The sequence below is a fragment of the Bos grunniens genome, chromosome 3, assembly GCF_055505025.1.
Source record: "Bos grunniens cultivar Pamir isolate PY7600 chromosome 3, Bosgru_T2T1.0, whole genome shotgun sequence".
NCBI lineage: Eukaryota > Metazoa > Chordata > Mammalia > Artiodactyla > Bovidae > Bos > Bos grunniens.
The window spans coordinates 35,540,042-35,554,670 of NC_141167.1; the positions used below are offsets into that span (position 1 = coordinate 35,540,042).

General features: G+C 41.0%; 1 pseudogene across 1 annotated transcript; it reads right to left on the minus strand.

Annotated features, from left to right (window-relative positions):
• Positions 1-2,733: 2,733 nt before the first annotated feature.
• Positions 2,734-9,487, minus strand: LOC147375465 (cytochrome P450 2J2-like; annotated as a pseudogene). Its single transcript, XR_015161401.1, has 4 exons — positions 9,464-9,487; positions 6,405-6,566; positions 3,429-3,578; positions 2,734-3,047 (listed from the first exon to the last, which is right to left on the minus strand). The product of XR_015161401.1 is annotated as a cytochrome P450 2J2-like (transcript).
• Positions 9,488-14,629: the final 5,142 nt, after the last annotated feature.

The following is a 14,629-nucleotide window of genomic DNA, read 5'->3' on the forward strand; positions in this document are numbered from 1 at the left end:
TCAAGGCTATGGTTTTTCCAGTAGTCATGTATGAACGTGAGATTTGGACTATAAAGAAAGCTGAGCACCGAAGAATTGTTGCTTTTGAACTGTGGTGTTGGAGAAGACTCTTGAGAGTCCCTTGGACTGCAAGGAGATCCAACTGGTCCATCCTAAAGGAAATCAACCTTGAATATTCATTGGAAGGACTGATGTTGAAGCTGAAACTCCAATACTTTGGCCACCCGATGTGAAGAACTGACTCATTGGAAAAGACCCTGATGCTGGGAAAGATTGAAGGTGAGAGAAGAAGAGGACAACAGAGGATGAGATGGTTGGATGGCATCACCGACTCAATGGACATGAGTTTGGGTAAACTCCGTGTGTTGGTGATAGACAGGGAGGCCTGGTGGATTGCAGTCCATGGGGTCACAAGGGGTCAGACATGACTGAGTGACTGAACTGAACTGAACTGAATCATGAGAGTCACCCTGGACTCATCATCCCTATCTCAACCCTCTTTTCCTCTCTGGCAAATCATTTTGGCACTCCATTCAAAATATAACCAGTCTTGGACCACTTCTCACCATTCCATCTGCTTTGTCATCCTCATACAAAACACTAACATTTCTTACCTGGATGCTGTAAAGCCTCCAACATTTTTCCTGATTCTCTCCTAACCTCCTTCCCAGTCTATCTTCCACTGAGCTGCCCAAGGGATCATTTAACAGTTTAATGGGATCATTTCACTTTTTGGCTCTCAATCCTCCAATGACTTTCCAAGGCATTTAGACAAATTCTACATCCTTCTCCTGGCCTGGAGCTCTACATAATCTGGTGCCTCACCCTCCTGTTGCCTCCTCGGCTATCATTCTCTGCCATCTTGTTCTCTTTACTCGTTCCAGTCCGGCCCCATTGGTCTCTGCAAAAACATAAAGGATTTTCTTCTTTAGGACTCTGCATTTGCTATTCCTTGCACATAGAATGCTCTTCCTCTGAAATCCATATAACTCCAGTCACTAACTTCATTAAACTGAAAGTGTTATATGCTCAGTCAGGTGCTGCTCAAATGTCACTTACTTGAACCTGTCTTACCTGACGTTCCTATAATTAGCAGCTCATCTGGTACCTCTTTCCCTTATTTTGCTTTATTTCTTTTTCTTGGTGATTGTCACGTGTGTGTGTGTGTGTGTGTGTGTGTGTGTATGTATGTATCTTTGTGTGTATTAGCTCTGCTCCTTTCTAGTTATGGGGCTTCCCTGGATTCTCAGTTGGTAAAGAATCTGCCTGCAGTGCAGGAGACATGGGTTTGATCCCTAGGTTAGGAACATCCTCTAGTGAAGAGAATGGCTACCCATGCTGGTATTCTTGCCTGGAGAATCCCATGGACAAAGCAGCCTGGCAGGCTACAGTCTATGGGGTTGAGACTTTGGCAACAATAATATTATTAATAATGATGATGATGATGTAATTTGTCACTACATAGCTTAACTTGCTGCCCATAGGGCACAAGGGTTATTTTCTTGGCAGAATCACATGAGATCCATATTAAATATCCTTAACACAGAGTGAATGGACAACTATGTGGATTTGCTTACACATTCCCATATCTGCTTGCACACTTTAGGGTGCTTCATTTTATCTTTAAAAGATTATTATAATATTAACTGAGGTAGAGTGTACAATTGTCCAATAGTGCCTGATCTATTTTGGGTCTCTAAAAATACATATTACCTCTGTCCCACTGTACCATCCAACCTTCCCAGGAATTTCTTTTCCCTGACAATAGTCAGTGAGGTACCCCTGAGGTCCCAGACTTCCTAGGTTCTGTCTTAATAGGAAGGAAGAAAATGGAATTACTGGATGGGAGAATTACCATTACAGAAGTGGGAATAAGGAACGTTATTCAAAAACAACATTGACAGTAGTCATCTTAAAAGCTCACATTCATTATGCCCATTTAATGTACCAGGATTCATGCTAACTGCTTATTCAGTTTTGGTGAAATGTGTCCATAAATCTCCAAGCGGTGTTGCTTGTTAAAAGTGAATAAATCTTCCTTTAGATACCTGAGGGTTTATTTATCTCAACCCTTGGGGCTGATTTCCCTTAGAAATGTCTTCCAAATCCAGAAAAGGGGCTGAGAGACCAAGCGGCTGAGCAGAGGTTTTGACAGACTCAAAACCTTAGCAGGACAAAAGAGGAAGGCAGGAATTACCAAGGAAGGGGTGAGGTTTGAATCCCTTAAATCCATATCCTACAAGTTTAGAGTATAATGTCATGTATGGATGGGTAAGTAGTACAACCGCTTGGAAACATTTAAGTTTTTTATGACCAGGTGTACATGCAAGAGAAATGAGCATGTGTGTCTACATGAACAACTGAACAAGAACATGGCAGCTTTATTCACAACATCTCCCAAACTGGAAATCCTCCACATGTACATCAATGAAGATAATATAGAAAAAAAAATCAGTAACATATTCAAACAGTAGAAAACTATGCAGAGTGAAAATAAGAGCATCTAACCCAGATGAGTCTGAAAACAGTTTGCTCGAGGAGAGCCAGAACAGAAAGGCACCTCTGATGGAGGGTGGAGATGGGAGGGGCACAGAGAGCAGGGGCTCAAAAATGATGACAGCACTGTGCTTTTAAAGAGCACAGGTGCACGTGTATATGTCATGTAGAGTGCTGTACTATACATGAATGCTAGAGATGTTCTTTGTCTACAGTAAATGTGTAAAATATTACCCAAAACACTAAAGTCAACAGATTGCTTTCAAATAAGCTTGTGTTGAAGTCATTTTCAAAATATTACTTTTTAGCTGAAAAGGAATAGAAGAGTCCATCTCATCTGTGTCTAACACCAGCCCAATATCCTAATCCAAGATAGGAAGTGAGAACTGCCTTACACGGCACCTCACTGATGTCTGCAGATACATGACCTCATCCATCAGCCTCAGCAGCTCCTGGACTGTCCTGGTAGTCAAATGGCTCCCCAAAGGCGATGGAGCAAACAATATTGGAAACTGCATTGTTGATTGTGAAGTGAGGGTCGAAAGGCTGTTCTGGAGGCAGAAGAGGTGGAGGCTTCAGACTGGTTCCTATTTTCCAGAGTCTATTCCACGTGACACATGACACACTGATTACGACCACCCCTGAGACTGGACCCACAGCCCTCTGCACAGGGTCTGACACACAGCCAGTACTACGTCAGTGCCTGGGGGTCAGTCTGATTACCAAGATTTTAAAACCTACAATATGCTTTAAACCCATGTTCTTATTTTGAATTCTCAAACTCCACAAGGGCAGGTCATGGCTGCTGTTTGCTGTCATTCCCTCGGGGCCCTCACAGTGCTGGGTGCAGGACACGCGTGTAGGCACTCATTCATCATCTGTTAGTGAACGTATGAGCCACGGTTCCTGCACCTGTCTTATGACATGCTCACCGTTCTCCTCTCCTACTGTCTGGATGAGGTAGGCGGCCTCTTCCTGAATGTATTCCTCTAAGCTCTTCCTTCCTAAACCAAAGTTCCTCAGAGTTGTCAGGGCGGACCTTCTTTGCTCCTTCCATATGTGGCCATTAGACATGATCAAGCCTGGGAAAAAGAAAACCAAGGTTATGAAAAGAAAGTCAACAAGACCCACGAGGAACAATGTACCAGATGGAAGGAAGGAGAAGGGTTTAGGGTGTTTGAAACTATTCAGAGAAAGAAAAAATCCCAAAGCAAAGGATATAAGCAACCCACATTTACTGATTGCCTGTAGGGCTGGACACTTTGGCATTTGTAATGTATTATGTAATTAAGTACTCACAGAACCTCTCTGAAGTACGTCTTATCATACCTGCCACATCCTGAAAGTTTTATTGATGAGAAAAATAAGGCACGGGGATAAAAATAAACTCTGCAAAGTCACAGAGTGAGTAAGCAGCTGGACAGGCATTCAAAATCAAGTCTGCCTGACTCAAAAGGCCATGCTTGGATGACTTGTTGCATAAAAAGTACACTGAAGTAGATATTATGCTACATATTAAGAATTAACTTATGGATTAGTGAAAACCCATATTCATAAGGAGAAAGGCTTTCATCTAACCTGATCTTAAAAAGAGAAATGAATCACTCGACAAATCAAGGAAGTATAAACAGTCTGTGCAGAAGGAACAACACAGGCAAAGGAAAAAAAAATCCATCTTTGTGTGTTCAATAAATGATCATTTATTTCGTAATACATGTGAGGTCATCACCCTTTCATTTCTTCACTTCAGAGCACCCTTCAACTCCTTCTCATTTCTGCCTTTGCCCTCCACCACAACAAGGACATGACCTTCCCTGCCATCCAGTCCAGGATCCTCTCAATCTCAGTTTGAAATGTCAGCTGCAGGAGACACTTCTTTCTTGGAACACTCTTCCAATGGTGTCCAGGTCACACACTCCATAGATTTCCCTCCCAATTCTCTGATCACAGAGATATTCCCGTATCTTTCATTAACTCATCTTCTATAGAATTTTGAAATGATGGAGCTCTTCAAGATGACGTCTGAAGTCTCTTCTTTCCTTATCTATGCTCCATTTTGGGGAAAATCTCATTAACTCCTAAAATTTTAAGTGAAATCTACTTATAATGAACATCTATTTCTATCTCTCAGCTCTGGACATATATGTAAGTGCCTGCTTGACTCTGCTGATTTATAGGCATTTCACACTCACGAATCTATGACTGAATTCACACTTTACTCTATACAACTCTGCACCAGGCCAGCCAACACCTCCTCCACAGCTTACCCCTTTCCTTTATCTACAAATTTGGGTGTCTACCTCAACGCCTCATTCTCTCTCTCTCTAGGTCATCCTGTCTTACTGGATTTGCCTCCTGAGTAACTTAAATCCATGTATCGTCGTGGCCACTCTCCTGGTCTAATCTGCTGTCATTTCTCGCCACCTCCCTAGTCCAAGCCAGCACCTCCTCTCACCTAAAATGCTGCAATAGTCTCTTGCTCCCTTTATTCCATTCTTCACATTGTAGTTTAGAGAAGTCTTTAAAATGTACCATGTAAGGATGAAGACTCCTTTCTCTACTGAAACCATTCAGGAGCTTCCATTGTTATTAGGTTAAAAAGCTACATCCTTAATGAGAACTTGCATGAACTCTTCCTGCTTGAATTCAGCAGCTTTATCTCCATTTAATCTCTGTTCTTCCTACACTGCTGCTGCTAAGTCGCTTCAGTCGTGTCCGACTCTGTGTGACCCCATAGACGGCAGCCCACCAGGCTCTACCGTCCCTGGGATTCTCCAGGCAAGAGCACTGGAGCGGGTTGCCATTTCCTTCTCCAATGCATGAAAGTGAAAAGTGAAAGTGAAGTCGCTCAGTCAAGGGACCCCAGTTACTGCAGCCTACCAGGCTCCTCTGTCCATGGGATTTTCCAGGCAAGAGTACTGGAGTGGGGTGCCATTGCCTTCTCCGACACTGGCCACCTTCAATTCCTCAGTTCTGTGTTCATCTTCCCACCCCAGAGATGTTTCCCATTATATTCCCTCTGCCTGATAGTTTCTTAACTTTATTAAAATAATTGTTACTTATGTTAGCTTTTCCTGAGTCTCAGGATGTTAGATACTCCTAAGAAGTGCATCCTGCTCTTATCTTCAGAACACTATGGCTTTAAATCATTAGAGAAATTGATACTGCTTTCCTGAATGGAGTGTAAGTTACAGAAACACAAGGGTTTTGTCACTCTCCTCATTGTTTTGCCACTGGTGCCTAGCACCAGGCTTCACATGACAAATAACAGAGCGAAATGATGTAGAGTTAATGGATGAAATATTGCAAAGAGGAACTGAGAAAAACTTGAAAAAAATGGTACTTTGGTAGAAGAATATATTTCAGCTTTTCATTTAGATTTTTAAATGTGCAAGTTTATTTTACGATCATTTTAAGTATTCATGCCAAACTCTTATAGACTGTAGGCTCAAAGTACCTGGTGAGCACAGCCTTAATAACAGGACATAAGAAATTAGAGGCAAGAAGGGATCACACAATCAGCAGGAGGAAGCTGATCCACCTCCATTTTTCTGGGGAAGAGATCTGAATGGGAAAGTAGAAACAGAGCCTGGGAATGCATTGCCTTTCCTCTGCTTCAACAACACATTACATCACTGAGTGATGAGGATACTTATTTATCAAAGTGTCCTGAGTGAGTTCACGCAGGTGAAGCTGCTTCTCCCAAATCCCTGACATTAACACTGACCCTGCCAGGTGCCCTGAGGGGGTGCCTTCAACCGGGAAATGAGGGACTCAGCTTCCTTGAGGGGCAGGAACTTATGAGGGGGCTGGTCCCTGAAGTACTGGAGAATTACAGTCACAAAAGTACATTTCAGAGACTACAAGAATATCAAACATTCACCTCTTTCATTAGTCAAGAAACTTACCATGTTTCTTAAAGATATTCTCTTGGATACGCTGTATGGGGTGGTTCACAAGTTTTGGTCCTGGTAGACAAGGGCTTCTTTGATTTTGGGCAATCCACTTAAAAAAACTGTAGAAAATCCACCCATTTCCAGGCTAATCATGTTCCCATATTTCTTCACAATCTGAAAAACAGTGGAATGATCACAGGTAAGTATGCACAGGTATGTGTGTCCAGGAATGAAGGGTGTATGTTGCTGATGGAACGTACATAGAGAGGAGTCTGTGTGTGGAGTGTTGTGTGTACACCTTGGTAGGATGGGGATGTTTCTACCTGTCTCCATTTATCCTCCTCTCAACTAGACTCCATTATAGGACATGTGCATTCATTATAAACATTCACTCATATGTTCAACCTACTTGAATTGAGTGAGCATGAACCACTGCAGCCTGAGAATAAGGCAGAAAGATATAATAAAGCCCTCATTTCCTCCAGGTTTGCCCAACCTCTTCAATTGCCATGCACTGATGCTCCTCCAAGTCACCTAGAACTCCATGGACTGTGTCACCCCATGAGAGAAAACATCATGGATTTAGTCTCATTCCACCACCCTGCTCCCATATTAAAGACCAAGCCTGAATTCAAGCCTTCCACTGTCCAGTTTATTCATCACTAGCATAGTAAGTCTGTCTTGTTAGAAAGAGCAGAACCAAGGTTCTATCTTAGTCTGGTCTGCCTCTAAAGTATATGTCTTTCTCTAAGAAAGGGTAGGATGGGAATCAGATTTTTTACTTCATTTTGTTGAACACCTGGAAGAACTTCTAGGGTTTTATTTAAAAAAGATTTCTCAATTAATTTAGAATATATAATAAGGATTTTTTTTGGAACTACTGAAAATCTCAGGTTAAGCTAAAGGGCTCCTCACTGACAAGGTATACAACCTGGGATTTCAGCTTGAAGCACCTTCTGAAATGAATTTCTTCAGAATTTCATCTCTGCCAATTCTCTGCCTGTGTATATTTTCAGTCCAAAGGGACTGGATCAAACACTGTAATGGTACTGTGTAAACATGGATAGGTAAAATGAGTCCTGAAGCCCTGGTATTGATGATGGTAATGTCTACCAATTCTTAAGCGTGTCATGCCAGTCACTGGGCCAATTGCTTTACATGGATATAAATGTGTGAGCCACAGTCATCTGAGAATACTTTGTCAGGTAGAGAATATTATTCCATGTACAACAGGCAAGTCATCAAAAAAGAAATAATTTAAAAGAATAAGAGAGGTTAAAAATAAGGTGCTTCAAGAGGCTAACACAGACTTAAAATCAGAAATGATTATAGAAAAACAAGGATTAACATAGGAGCTAAAAAGAAGGCAAATAAAAGTAATAGGTTACAAGAAGTTTATCCTATGAAGGATAAAAATATCAAATGTAGGATTAAGCACTTAAATAATAAAATAGAGCAAAATAAATGTTTAGAATAAAAAAATTAGAAATGGTAAGTTAGTGAGATGAGATAAGTTGAGCGAGATTCTATCATTTTGGTTTGGTTAAACCCAAAACCAACTGACCAAAGGTACAAAAAGAGAAAAAGGAAAAAAAAGAAAAGTATACCAATTCTTGTTTTGTTTTTATTTTTAATTGAAGGATAATTACAGAATTTTGTTGTTTTCTGTCAAATATCAACATGAATTGATAGGAGTATGGGAGTATACCAATTCTTACTCCCACTAGCAGTAGTGAGAGGGTCTGTTCCTCTGAACATTCACTGAGCAGTGTCTGTGTGTGGGGGGGAGGGGGCGGGGGGGTGGGGATTGGTGGAGGCTTGGGCACAAGGGAGGGTAAGATTCTCTCACTTGCTAAATTGTGTTTTTAAATGTCCCAATGTGCTTGCATTGCTGTTATAATTAACAAGTGTTTCTAACCAATGAAGCACAATAAAGAAACCTAAGGACATACAAAATAAAGTCTCATAACAGTAGTTCATATTTTTTTGAATCACAGAATCCTTTGAGAAACTAGTGTATGTCAGGGATCTCCTCTCCAGGAAAGTCCTGTACATATGAATACAGTTTCAGGGGTTCACCAATCCCCGGGAGTACATGAACACCCACTAAGACTCGAGGTTTCAAAGGCAGTTTTTCTTGGGTTTATGCCAGGTTTCTGAGAACAGTCTGTGGAAATCAAATTCAAATTCAATCCAACAGGTTTTTACAAAATGCTTCCGAGTTGCCAGGCACCATCTGACATTGCTATGTTACATGTGGAGACAATACACAGATCAATGTGCTATGGTGTTTTCCTAAAGCATCAGAGTCTCTTGGTAAAAGAACACTACAGAAAAAAATTAATGCACAGTGGAAGATGATATATGTTCCAGTGCTGATAGAAAGGGAAATGGAGATATCGAAAGAAGAAATCAATTTCCACTCCAGATATGGGAGAAAGCTTCTAAGAGAAGGTGGTATTTGAGCCAGTGAAAGGACACCTATTGTAAAGACAAAGATATTTATGCTCTGTGAATGGCATACACAAATGCACTGATAGGAAAATGTGGGCCTTTGGGAACAAGTGAGCTCTCCTGTCTGACTGCAGTGAAGATTCATTAATAAGAACTAACCTTGTGGTTGGTCAAGGCCAAGCCCTGGGGGTACAGGTTAAATTAATGAAATTAATTTAATGTTTAAATTACTTGCAGTGTAATGGAACATATCAATAGGTAGTCAGTTCTCATTATTGCCATTCTGTGCAATAAATTATTTGATAGGGGTTATATAAGAAGCACATAAGGAACTCCAGGGGCTAGGATAGGTTCTTGGAAAAATTACCAGTCATTTGTGTAGAGAGATGAGGGACAAGGCTGAAGTCTGGCAGGTAATGTGAGCTGGACCAAGGATATCTTAATGTCGAGTGAAATATTTCAGATCTTGTTTTGTTTGCAGTTGGAAAATTGAATACAAGAGGTAACAACAGTGAGTGCTTAAGAACTTGGATTTTGAAGTCATACAAATTCTTTTCTCTCAGGCAGATTCTACTTGTTATTTTATGTGTGATTTTTGGTCAAGTTATTTAACTTACTTGTGTTTCAGTTTTCAAATGCATAATATGAGGGCTATTACTAGTTCTCATCTTTAAAACTGTGGTGATAAGTAACTATAATACTAAAACTAATAATAAAATTATTTATTGTTATTGATATACTTGGGAATGTATTTTAGCAAAAGGACTCTGATTAGACCTGGACAAAGGAATGGAAGGAAGTTGCCAGAGAGTAGACTGATGGAGCCCACGAAGCAGTCAGGCTAGACAAGTGATGCCTGGTATATAACCAACAAACGGCTTTCCTTGAGTTTGTTACTATAAAGTTTTCAAGAAAGGGGGAGGGTATTAGAGAAAGATATAAGCATCAGTTGTGTGCATCAGTAAACTGATTGGTTTATTTGGTTCTTATAACAACCCTACAATGTAGTCACGGTTTTCAGAAAAGGAGACACAGAGATTTAGTGCATAGCTGATGAGCATAAAGTTGGGCTCTTTCTAACTCACTCTGTAGGTCTTACCTTTAAGTGAAAGCATGGAGATATTCTCTCTCTTCTTCTAAGTGAAGGACTACATAAGTGTTAACTGGCCACATGACTTCCCACTTCCCATCAAAAACCACATTTCTGGGGCGCCAGTGGAACATGAGTAGTGGTGATGCGTACATCTTCTAGGTCGTGTCCTTAAAGGAAAGGTACTCCTCTCCACTTTCCACTCCTCTTTCTGGTCCAGAACCCATATGTGACAGTGCTGCAGGAGCAGAACAACAAGACGGAGCACTGAAGTTTTGGATGACCTTGTGGAACAAAGTAGCCTTCCTATCCTGGTCTTCCCTGCCTACATCTCAACTTATTTGTGAGACAGAAATAAATCTCAACCTTTTTTATATGACTGTATATCCTCACAAATACATTTATCCATCATACTTATTACTTTTCTACCTTAGTCCAAAAATGTTTTCTTCTTCACATAAATGTTCTTATAATAAACCATATGGCTATGGCAGAGAAAGTTAAGAAAATGTGGGGAAAGGAAGGAAAGTGGTCACAGTTAGGGAGCCCTGAAGGGAGATGATTATAAAGCAGAGGAAAAAGCCTACAACAAGATTTTTAGGTGGCTCTTAAGGAAAAAGTGTGAGAAGCAAGTGAAAACACTACTAACATCTAAGCAGGCAAATGATAATTTTAAATGATTAGCGAGAGGAGATTGCAGGTCAGGGAGTTGAAAAATGAAGGGCTCAGTCCTTGTAGGGATGGGTGCAATTCAGTTGAAAAGTGGTGAGGATTTAGGTAGGTGGCTCAGCTGGTAAAGAATCCACCGGTAAAGAATCCACAGGCAGTGCAGGAGACCTGAGTTCAATACCTGGATAGGGAATATCCCTTGGAGATCTATCCATTCCAGTATTCTTGCCTGGAGAATTACATGGACAGAGGAGCCTGACAGGCCCAGTCCAGGGGGTTGCAAACAGTCGGACACGACTGAACTACTAACACATTACCATTTTACACATGGGAAACTGCCTCTCAGAGGGAAAGAACAGCATTCCCCTGACCCCTCACCAGGGATCAGGTGATCATATTACAAATAGCATGTCCCAATAATATGTAACAAGACACACACTTAAATAGTAAACAGTTAATATTTCATTCCTAGAAAACATAGATGTAATCATGCCAGCTGCTGGGGAGAAGTGAGAAGCTCAAAGCCGATGCCTGCTTTAGCCTCAGCATTCCCATCCTCCCGCCCTGGGTACCTGGAATGGCCCTTGTCCTGCAGGCCAGGGTCAGGACGTGTCCGGGCACCTCTGCCCGCTCCTACCTGCTGAAGCGACAGGTGTAACTGCTTCAAGTCCAGATGGAAGAAGTTGCCTAAGAAGGGCAGTCCTGGGGGCCCTGGCGGGTAGTTCTTTCCACGCCGCCTTTTGAGATGAACAACGAAAAGAAAGGCGGCTGCCCCCATCAGGAGCACCCGGGACGGGGCGCGGTCCAGAATGCTGCGGTCCGGGCTCCGCCAGGGAGCCCAATACCTCCAGCTTGGCTGCGAAGTCTGGCCCCTCTTTCGCAGTCCAAAACACCAGAGAACCAGAGGGTCTCTTCCTCTTTGTTCTCAACACCGCCAGCCTTCCCTGCCCCGCACCGTTGCCGCCCCCTTCCTGGCCCCCTGTTCCACTGCGCACCTCCCCTGCCCCGCCTGGCCCCCAGGGTCAGCCTCCAGACCCGTCCTTCCTTAGGGTCCTCCTCTTGCTCCTCGACATCCCCCTAAACTGGCCCCTACAGGCTCTGCTCCTTCCCTCTACTCCTCAGCCTGACTGCTGCTCACTAGATGTCTAGCGTGAGACTCCCGGGAGAACTTGCTTGGGTCTCGGAAAAGGCCAGGCTAGAAGCGTGTTTTTTGGTTTTGGTTTTGGTTTTGGTTTTGCTAGAGAACCTCATTCTTTGAGGCCAAGGGTGCTCTAAAGTTTATAGTTTCATTGCTTGTCAGAGAGCGCCACAGATGCTTGAGTTTGTGTTTTTCAATCACCTTCTCATCGAATGATTGGAACTGAGCCTAAGGAACAATCAGAAAAACAACAGCACCTGACATTTCTTGTCTCTTACAATATACCTGCCATCACATTAGCCTCTTCACATAGATAGCTTCAACGACAAAATTACCCATGTGCCGTTCTTGGTTCCATGTAGCAGTTAAGGAATACTAAAATTTTTCAAACAAAATTTGAGGGAATTTGTTGCTAGTAGACCTGCCTTACGAGAAAAGTTAAAGTTCTTCAGAAAGTAGGAAAATATATAGGTCAGAAACACAGATCTAAGGAAAGAAAGGAGATTAGAGAAAAAGCAAATTAGGGTTATTAAATCTCTTATTTTCTAATTCTTAATTGGTCTAAGAGTTTGTTCAAAATAAAAATAGTAATGATTTATTTATTATAGCTTACAGATAAGTGATATGAATGATGCAATGTTGGAAAGGATGGAAGGAAAGAATTAGGAAAATGCTGTTACAAGGTACTTGAAGTACCAACCAAGCAATTAAATGATATTTGAATGTATGTTTTAATCAGTTGGAAATGTATACTATGAACTGTAGGGCAATCACGTATGTTTTAAAAAAAGATAAAGAATGAAAAATAAACTCAAAATGGATTAAAGATCTAAACGTAAGACCAGAAACTATAAAACTCCTAGAGGAGAACATAGGCAAAACACTCTCCGACATACATCACAGCAGGATCCTCTATGACCCACCTCCCAGAATATTGGAAATAAAAGCAAAAATAAACAAATTGGACCTAATTAAATTTAAAAGCTTCTGCACAACAAAGGAAAGTATTAGCAAGGTGAAAAGACAGCCTTCAGAATGGGAGAAAATAATAGCAAATGAAGCAACTGACAAACAACTAATCTCAAAAATATACAAGCAACTCCTACAGCTCAACTCCAGGAAAATAAATGACCCAATCAAAAAATGGGCCAAAGAACTAAATAGACATTTCTCCAAAGAAGACATACAGATGGCTAACAAACACATGAAAAGATGCTCAACATCACTCATTATCAGAGAAATGCAAATCAAAACCACTATGAGGTACCATTTCACGCCAGTCAGAATGGCTGCTATCCACAAGTCTACAAGCAATAAATGCTGGAGAGGGTGTGGAGAAAAGGGAACCCTCTTACACTGTTGGTGGGAATGCAAACTAGTACAGCCACTATGGAGAACAGTGTGGAGATTCCTTAAAAAACTAGAAATAGAACTGCCTTATGATCCAGCAATCCCACTGCTGGGCATACACACTGAGGAAGCCAGAAGGGAAAGAGACACGTGTACCCCAATGTTCATCGCAGCACTGTTTATAATAGCCAGAACATGGAAGCAATCTAGATGTCCATCAGCAGATGAATGGATAAGAAAGCTATGGTACATATACACAATGGAGTATTTACTCAGCCATTAAAAAAAATACATTTGAATCAGTTCTAATGAGGTGGATGAAACTGGAGCCTATTATACAGAGTGAAGTAAGCCAGAAAGAAAAACACCAACACAGTATACTAATGCATGTATATGGAATTTAGAAAGATGGTAACAATAACCCTGTACATGAGACAGCAAAAGAGACACTGATGTATAGATCAGTCTTATGGACTCTGTGGGAGAGGGAGAGGGTGGGAAGATTTGGGAGAATGGCATTGAAACATGTATAATATCATGTATGAAACGAGTCGCCAGTCCAGGTTCAATGCACGATACTGGATGCTTGGGGCTGGTGCACTGGGACGACCCAGAGGGATGGTATGGGGAGGGAGGAGGGAGGAGGGTTCAGAATGGGGAACACATGTATACCTGTGGCGGATTCATTTCGATATTTGGCAAAACCAATACAATATTGTAAAGTTTAAAAATAAAAAAAAAAATTGAAAAAAAGATAAAGAATGGACATGCTAAGACAGAAGAGAAAATGTAATTATCCAAAATACTCAATTAAAATCAGAGAAGAGTGTAAAAGGGTGAAAAACAGAAAATAAATAAAAATCAATAGCAATAAATAGAAGGCAGTAATGAATATGATTGGGTTTTATATATGACATTGGCAGAGACAGTTTTAGCTCAGCATCAAAACAACAAAATACTTAGGAAAAAACTTAACCAAGAAGACAAAAGACTTATACATTGAAAAGTATAAACTACAGAAAACCCCCTACATACAAAGCTTCAAGTTGCAAACTTTCAAAGATGTGAACGTGGGGGTTCCAGTGTTGGGCATGAGTGAAACTGCAGTTTGCCCTCTGTCTCCTATTGCTGATGATCCTTCAGCTCTACCATTTCCCACCTCCACTTGCTCCTCCTCTAGTCAATAACTGTTGTTACTTGTCAGTTCATCTGATGCCATCCCCTGCAAGCCAGATGTTGTAATATACCACTGTACTTTTCAAGGTACTATAAGATTTAAAATGTTTTCTTTATTTTTGTGTTTTTTATGTATTGTATGAAGATTATTATAAACCTGTAACAGTATGGTAATATATAGCTGATTGTGATAGTTGGGTACCTAGGCTAACTTAATTGGACTTATGAACAAAATTAGACTTATGAATGTGCTCTCAAAATGGAATTCTTTAGTATATAGGGGACATACTGCATTGTTGAACAAAATTAAAGAAGACACAAATAAATGGAAATATCTCATGTTGTGAACTGGAAAGCTTA